Here is a 9008-nt window from a genome sequence, read left to right as displayed (position 1 = left end):
TGCAAAACCAAGAACTGTAATAACCTGTTATTCCGGTAATAAGGAAACCAAGTGTTCAATTATAATCTATACATTCACTCTTATACAAACTTGTCACACTCGTATCACAATCGGTCCTTAATTGAACACTTAGGTTCCATATGTCACCATCAATACTCTTGGTTTTTTACAAAACAATTTATAAGCCATGAAACAATTCCAAAGTGATAATAGAATTACCACAATAGACATAACCAATACAGGGTGTATCAGAAAATTCAAGACTCGTGTTGCAGAAGGAGAATAACCAGTAAATAAATCCCACCAATGGTTGGAAGTTGCATCAGCTATGCTAGAGCCCACCTTGACAAGCTTATCTTTAACAATAGTAGTCCCTATTACAGTTGTGTCCAAAATTATTCAACCCCCACTGAAATTGAGTGTTTTGGCCAGTTTGACATTGCTTTTGATCATTCAGTCATCTTGCTTACATTTACATTAAAGAGGCACTTGTAGGTCAGACAAATATAACATAACAGTTATAATGAAATAACCACAAATGTCTTTTCTGTGCTCACAGCATTATCAGTTTTATTCAACCCCCAAGTGACATTCAATCTTAGTACTTAGTACAGCATCCTTTTACAGTTATAACAGCTTTTAAACGTGAAGCATAGCTTGACACAAGTGTCTTGCAGCGATCTACGGGTATCTTCGCCCATTCTTCATGGGCAAAGGCCTCCAGTTCAGTCACATTCTTAGGCTTGCGCACTGCAACTGCTTTCTTTAAGTCCCACCAGAGGTTCTCAATCGGATTTAAGTCTGGTGACTGCGATGGCCACTCCAAAATGTTCCAGCCTTTCCTCTGCAACCATGCTCTAGTGGACTTGGAGGTATGCTTGGGATCATTGTCCTGTTGAAAGGTCCAACGTCTCCCAAGCCTCAGGTGTGTGACGGACTGCATCACGTTTCCATCCAATATCTCCTGGTACTGAAGAGAATTCATGGTACCTTGCACACGCTGAAGCTTCCCTGTACCTGCAGAAGCAAAACAGCCCCAAAGCATGATTGACCCTCCACCATGCTTCACAGTAGGCAAGGTGTTCTTTTCATCATAGGCCTTGTTCTTCCTCCTCCAAACATAGCGTTGATCCATGGGCCCAAACAGTTCTAATTTTGTTTCATCAGTCCACAGAACACTATCCCACAACTTTTGTGGTTTGTCCACATGGCTTTTGGCATACTGCAGTCGACTCTTCTTATTCTTTGGAGACAGCAAGGGGGTACGCCTGGGAGTTCTGGCACGGAGGCCTTCATTACGCAGTGTGCGTCTTATTGTCTGGGCTGAAACTTCTGTACCCACATCTGACAAATCTTTTCTCAGTTCCTCAGCAGTCACACGGGGACTTCTCTCCACTCTACGCTTCAGGTAGCGCACAGCAGTCGAAGTCAGCATCTTCTTTCTGCCACGACCAGGTAGCGTTTCAACAGTGCCCTTTGCCTTGAATTTGCGAATGATGCTTCCTAAGGTGTCTCTTGGTATGTTTAACATCTTTGCAATCTTCTTATAGCCATTGCCCTTCCTGTGAAGAGAAATCACCTCTTCTCTTGTCTTCCTGGACCATTCTCTTGCCTTCACCATGTTTGTAACCACACCAGTAAATGTCTAGAAGGAGCTGAGTATCACAGTCATTTTAAAGCTGCCTAATTGGTGCTTATTATGCTTGATTGCTGCTCGGTGACATCCACAGGTGTTTTCAATACCTGATGGAAAGCACCTGTATGAACCTCTGTTCTTCAGAGTGGTAGTCTTTAAGGGGTTGAATAATTGTGGCAATGAAGAAACCACATAAGAACCATTTACTACTGTATTACATAAACAATTGATGTCATTTTAGTTGCATTTGGGTAGTTACAACGTCCTTGTAGGATTTGATTCTGAATACAATTCCAAATGTACACTATAGTCCCTAAACCCCTTTACAGCATTGGGGGTTGAATAATTTTGGACACAACTGTATATGCAATGCAATTGATTTGTTTAGCAATTTAATATATGTTTCTTAACTTCAGATGATTGGCTAATAATCTTTTCCAACTTTAATAGGCTAAAATCCCAATTAGGCACTTCTAAACTAATATGTCTCCAATATGTCTGTACATCCACTTCAGTGTCTGCTTTTAAAATAAAAATTTCATTTTCCCAGTGTACTGTTGTCATATTACTTACACACCCTGAAAAGGGGACTTGCATATTCGGTACGGCGGGCACGTTTGTGATCATACAGACAGTTTGGGGTGCAATTTCAATCATATATTTATATGTCAAAAATAAAATTGTTCATTTACAAATATTTACAGTATTTTGCAATAAACAATGTTCATATACAGCAGACAGCAACTTACATATCTTTCCCTCTAAAGTATTATCACAGAAGGAAAGATCATGCATTCTATTTTCACCATCCACATGTGCCATAAAATTCTGGAGCCCAATAATGTAAATCTCTGGGAACTCCTAGAATCAAAGGCATTACCACAAATTTGCACATTTCACTAGATTTGGTCACATTATACATATGGATTGTTCCCGAACAGAATGTGTCATTGCAAACCATCTTCTGAGATTCCAAATGTACCCAAAACTTTGGATCAATCGATTGATTAAACACGGTCCTCCATATTTGTTCATTTCCGGCCATCAGCATGGCCTGAAAAACTCCTTTCTGTTATTGTTGATATATAGTTTGCAGTGAACATACTGTCCAATTTACAAAATTAGCAAAATTTTAATCAAAACCATAATTGAATATATTAGAAACAGCTTATAAATCGGCCATTATAGTATCTACACTGGCTGCCATATAGTGGGCATCTGTCAGGAATGGACTGGCCAGCAATGGTGGGACTCACCTGCCTTATGGGCTGCAGTACCAGGGCTGGCCAGCGGGTGCTCCCAGCAATCACAGACTCAACCTTGCAGCCAGCCAAACACCTGAAACTGCTTATACTGGTGTATTTAAGGGATGGCCAGACCTGCAGACTCTGCCTTGGTGTGTGTTTCTCCTGGGCCCTGTATCCTGTTCCTGTTCCTGCTCCTGTCTGATTCGTTGCTGACCCTGCTCTGATCCCTGGCTTTGTCTGACCATTCTCCTGCTCTGATCCCTGGCTTTGTCTGACCATTCTCCTGCTCTGATCCCTGGCTTTGTCTGACCATTCTCCTGCTCTGATCCCTGGCTTTGTCTGACCATTCTCCTGCTCTGATCCCTGGCTTTGTCTGACCATTCTCCTGCTTAACCCTATACGTTCTCACCTCCTGTTGTTGATCCCGGCCTGCCTGACGACGCTTGCATTGTATGTTTTGTTATCTGTGGGTGGTTTGGTTTGGTTCGTTTGCACTGTGTTATGTTTTAGTATTGCACTGCGTTTATGTTTGTATTGTTAGTCTTTAATAAATTATATTGTTTATAACTTATCTGAAGCCTGCGTTTCCCTGCGTCAGTCACAAACCTCTGGTCATACCCGGGAGCCCTGACATTACACCAAGGCCAATCCTGACCAGAAGTGGCTGCACAGGGAAGCCATCTTGGTTTGTTGATGGGAAGGATGGATCTTGATGAGGTTGTGTATTTATATCTGCTAGTGTTTGACAGAGAGTATGCTTATCAGACTCTGAAAGAGTATCCCAGGGATGAACTGCTAGAATGTATACGGCTCGCTCATGTTCTAGTAGATCAGGGCACAGAATTCTCTGAGGTGCAGCCATTGATTCAGGTTTGTGCGGAGTTGGTTTCATCTGGTACCCCCGAATGCAGGGATGAATTTTTGCCGCCATTTAGTGCCGACCAGGTAGAGTCCCTGGTATGGTTATTAGAGGATGATGTGGATTACTTTCTGGAGCATTATGCTGCATGTTCACCACAGATACTACGAGATTGTATAAACGCAGTGCAGTCTTTGGTCAGACAGGCTTTGTGTAAGCTCAGCTTTGTTCAACCCATACTGCAGACATGGACAGATTTGTTGCACCCAGCCTCAGTCAGCTTACAAAAACCCAGTCCTGCTTCTAATCTATTTCCTCAAAGCTCTATTCCTGCATTCCCAACAGCTCCTCCTGCCCTGCTATCTACCGCATGTCAGTACCCTGTTCCCACTCGCTGCACCTATCCTGCCTTTAACCCTGTAAAAAAGCCCTCTGTAGCAACAGCTCCCTCCTCTGTTCCATCCTCCAGCTCTTCTCTGTCTCCAGCTGCTCCATTCGTTTGCAGACCTGCGTTTACTTGCAGTGCTCCAGTAGTTAAAACCAGAAAAAAGCGAAAATTCTTTCCAACCAATACCATCCTGCCAGTATCCAAACCGGAGAACCTGCCTTCCGTGGTTCAGTCTGGTGCCTCGGCACCCGCACTTCAGCCTGAGGTCTGTACCCAGCCTGATGCCTGTATCCGGCCTTATGCCTGTACCCGGCCTGATGCCTCTCTTCAGCCGGATGCCTCTCTTCAGCCGGATGCCTCTCTTCAGCCGGATGCCTCTACTCAGCCGGATGCCTCTACTCAGCCGGATGCCTCTACTCAGCCGGATGCCTCTACTCAGCCTGATGCCTCTACTCAGCCGGATGCCTCTACTCAGCCTGATGCCTCTACTCAGCCTGATGCCTCTACTCAGCCTGATGCCTCTACTCAGCCTGATGCCTCCACTCAGCCTGATGCCTCTACCCAGCATGATGAACTGATCCAGCCTGATGATCCTATTAGGCCAGTTGACTCGATGCCCGCTGCTGATCCAGATGATCCGGTACCTGATCCGGTGCCCGCTGTCGTGCCAATTGACTTTGAGCCCGCTGTCGTACCTGGTGACTCGGTGCCCACTGCCTTGCCAGATGACGCGGTGCCCGCTGGCGAGCCAAATGACCTGATGCCTGGTGACCCAGTGCCCGCTGTCATACCTGGTGACCCGATGCCCGCTGTCGAGCCAGACAATCCGGTACCTGATTACCCGGTGCCAATTGACTCAGAGCCCACTGTCGTGCCTGGTGACTTGGTGCCCACTGTCTTGCCAGATGACGCTTTGCCCGCTGTTGAGCCAAATGACCCGATGCCTGGTGACCCGATGCCCGCTGTCCAGCCAGACGATCCAATGCCTGACCCAGTGCCCGCGGTCATACCAGTTGACTCGGAGCCCACTGCCTTGCCAGATGACGCGGTGCCCGCTGTCGAGCCAAATGACCCGATGCCTGGTGACCCGATGCCCGCTGTCCAGCCAGACGATCCAATGTCTGACCCAGTGCCAGCGGTCATGCCAGTTGATTCGGAGCCCACTGTCGTGCCTGGTGACTTGGTGCCCGCCGCTCCGCCTGGGGGCCCGAGACCTGTCGCTCCGCCTGGGGGTCTGGCGCCCGCCGCTCCGCCTGGGGGCCTGAGACCTGTCGCTCCGCCTGGGGGCCTGAGACCTGTCGCTCCGCCTGGGGTCCGGCGCCCGTCGCTCCGCCTGGGGGTCCGGCGCCCGCCGCTCCGCCTGGGGGCCTGAGACCTGTCGCTCCGCCTGGGGGCCCGAGACCTGTCGCTCCGCCTGGGGGCCCGAGACCTGTCGCTCCGCCTGGGGGCCCGAGACCTGTCGCTCCGCCTGGGGGTCCGGCGCCCGCCGCTCCGCCTGGGGGCCCGAGACCTGTCGCTCTGCCTGGGGTCCGGCGCCCGTCGCTCCGCCTGGGGGTCCGGCGCCCGCCGCTCCGCCTGGGGGCCTGAGACCTGTCGCTCCGCCTGGGGGCCCGAGACCTGTCGCTCCGCCTGGGGGCCCGAGACCTGTCGCTCCGCCTGGGGGCCCGGCGCCCGCCGCTCCGCCTGGGGGCCCGAGACCTGTCGCTCCGCCTGGGGGCCTGAGACCTGTCGCTCTGCCTGGGGGACCGAGACCTGTCGCTCCGTCTGGGGGTCCGGCGCCCGCCGCCCCACCTGGGGGCCCGATGCCCGTCGCCCCTCCTGGGGGCCCGGCGCCCGCCGCTCCGCCTGGGGGCCCGATGCCTGTCGCCCGCCTGGGGGCCCGATGCCTGTCGCCCCACCTGGGGGCCCGCTGCCTGCTGCTCCGCCTGGTGGCCCGCTGCTCCGCCTGGTGGCCCGCTGCCTGCTGCTTCGCCTGGTGATCCGATGTGCCTCTGCCCGGAGTCCAGCCCGATGTGCCTCTGCCCGGAGTCCAGCCCGATGTGCCTCTGCCCGGAGTCCAGCCCGATGTGCCTCTGCCCGGAGTCCAGCCCGATGTGCCTCTGCCCGGTGTGCCTCTGCCCGATGGGCCTCTGCCCGGAGTCCTGCCCGGTGTGCCGCTGCCCGGAGTCCTGCCCGGTGTGCCAGTCTTTGATATCCCGCCAGTTACCAGACCCGGGCGGTGGAACATTTTGCCCAGCTAGGACTGTTTGGAGCGTCCTGAGGCCGCTCCTTGAGGGGGGGGTACTGTCAGGAATGGACTGGCCAGCAATGGTGGGACTCACCTGCCTTATGGGCTGCAGTACCAGGGCTGGCCAGCGGGTGCTCCCAGCAATCACAGACTCAACCTTGCAGCCAGCCAAACACCTGAAACTGCTTATACTGGTGTATTTAAGGGATGGCCAGACCTGCAGACTCTGCCTTGGTGTGTGTTTCTCCTGGGCCCTGTATCCTGTTCCTGCTACCCTGTTCCTGTTCCTGCTCCTGTCTGATTCATTGCTGACCCTGCTCTAATCCCTGGCTTGTCTGACCATTCTCCTGCTCTGATCCCTGGCTTTGTCTGACCATTCTCCTGCTCTGATCCCTGGCTTTGTCTGACCATTCTCCTGCCTGACGACGCTTGCATTGTATGTTTTGTTATCTGTGGGTGGTTTGGTTTGGTTCGTTTGCACTGTGTTATGTTTTAGTATTGCACTGCGTTTATGTTTGTATTGTTAGTCTTTAATAAATTATATTGTTTATAACTTATCTGAAGCCTGCGTTTCCCTGCGTCAGTCACACACCTCTGGTCATACCCGGGAGCCCTGACAGCATCCATCTAACTTATAATGTTAAAGCATCATTTAATTTGCTACCAGCATTATGTAATCTATTGGCTAATGTTTCTATATCAAAACCATTCAAAGTCCCTGTTAATATCCCATAACCTCCAAGCATGGTATCCTACCATGCCCGTTTAGTATGTGCAGACTTTGGACAGTTCATACACCGTGGAAAAACAATTTGAGCATGTATTATAGTCTTTTGGGTATGTTGCCCCACTTTTTCACAAATAGATGTGAGTCTTTTGATATGACCCGAATCAATACGAGACATATTAATGTTAACAAAAACCAGATGTTGTGCCCACCAAATTCTACTTTGTATGATTGTGCTGTTGGCACACGTCACCACCTCAGTCTCATTTAAATAAAAAAGAAAGTTAGTTCCGTGCTTAGTACAGTTCTTATACAAAATGTCTTGAACAGTCTTATTGTGGAAAAGGAAGAGAGAAGATTGTTGGCAACAACTAACATTCACTCGAGCCGTTATATTCACTTTTCTATTGTCTTTATGCAATGCATACGTCGGACAGTATCCGCTTCTGGCTGGGTCAGGAGCCCCAGCTCACATACTTCCATCGAAGGTAATATTCAAAATATTGCAAGCTTGATTAGCAGGACAAGAAAAAGAATCCTGTTGCCAGTTTTTAGTTGAGTTTTTCCATCTCCACCCCACCTTACTTTGATGAGTGTCAGTTACTTTAGTTCCTGGTGTCCAGGCTTCAACAGATAAAGTGGCCGACCACCCGATACCAAGGATTCCAAAAACGATAACATGTTTTAGCTTGATCTGTAATCAGAAACAAATTTCAGCTCTATTCTCTCAAATAACATTTTTCCTGAGAAACATATTCCCATTTTTCTATCCCAGGTTTCATGATTAGCAGGGTTCGGTCCTTGCCAACTGCTATTACTTATGCAGGGGCAGGCACACCTTTCACATCTTGTACCCATATTTTGGCTCCTACTGTCAGGGCTCCCGGGTATGACCAGAGGTGTGTGACTGACGCAGGGAAACGCAGACTTCAGATATGTTATAAACAATATAATTTATTGACACTAACAATACAAACATAAACGCAGTGCAATACTAAAACATAACATAGTGCAAACGAACCAAACCAAACCACCCACAGATAACAGTACATACAGTGCAAGCGTCATCAGGCAGGCTGGGTCAATATCAATCGGGCAGGTAGGTACAGGGGGAGCAAGCGGAGAATGGTCGGGGTCACAAGCCAGGTTCAGCAGGTAGCAGGCAGCGTGGTACAGAGGGTCAGGCAGAGGGATGGTCAGGAACGAGCCGGGGTCAGAGCAGGAGAAGTCAGCAGAGGTCAGATCAGGCAGGGTCAGCAACAAGACAGGAACAGGAACAGGATGCAGGAACAGGATACAGGGCCCAGGAAAAACACACACCAAGGCAGAGTCTGCAGGTCTGGCCATCCCTTAAATACACCAGTATAATCAGTTCCAGGTGTTTGACTGGCTGCAAGGTTGAGTCTCTGATTGCTGGGAGCACCCGCTGGCCAGCCCTGGTACTGCAGCTCATAAGGCAGGTGAGTCCCACCATTGCTGGCCAGTCCATTCCTGACAGTACCCCCCCCCTCAAGGAGCGGCCTCAGGACGCTCCAAACAGTCCTAGCTGGGCAAAATGTTCCACCGCCCGGGTCTGGTAACCGGCGGGATATCAAAGACTGGCACACCGGGCAGGACTCCGGGCAGCGGCACAAAGGGCAGCGGCACTCCGGGCTGGACTCCGGGCAGAGGCACATCGGGCTGGACTCCGGGCAGAGGCACATTGGATTACCAGGCGAAGCAGCGGGCACTGGGCCCCCAGGCGGGGCGACGGGCACCGGGCCCCCAGGAGGGGCGACGGGCACCGGGCCCCCAGGAGGGGCGACGGGCACCGGGCCCCCAGGAGGGGCCACGGGCACCGGGCCCCCAGGCGGGGGCGATTGGCATCGGGCCCCCAGGCGGGGGCAACGGGCATCGGGCCCCCAGGCGGGGGCGACGGGCATCG

General features: G+C 50.9%; 1 pseudogene; it reads right to left on the bottom strand.

The window, feature by feature from the left end:
• Positions 1 to 2020: 2020 nt before the first annotated feature.
• Positions 2021 to 7559, bottom strand: LOC149459496 (uncharacterized; annotated as a pseudogene).
• Positions 7560 to 9008: the final 1449 nt, after the last annotated feature.

The sequence above is a fragment of the Staurois parvus genome, unplaced genomic scaffold (genome assembly GCF_062004578.1).
Source record: "Staurois parvus isolate SC_StPar_1 unplaced genomic scaffold, SC_StPar_1.0 ptg000256l, whole genome shotgun sequence".
In the NCBI taxonomy this organism is placed as follows: Eukaryota; Metazoa; Chordata; class Amphibia; order Anura; family Ranidae; genus Staurois; species Staurois parvus.
This window is presented reverse-complemented; position numbering and strand designations above follow the sequence as displayed.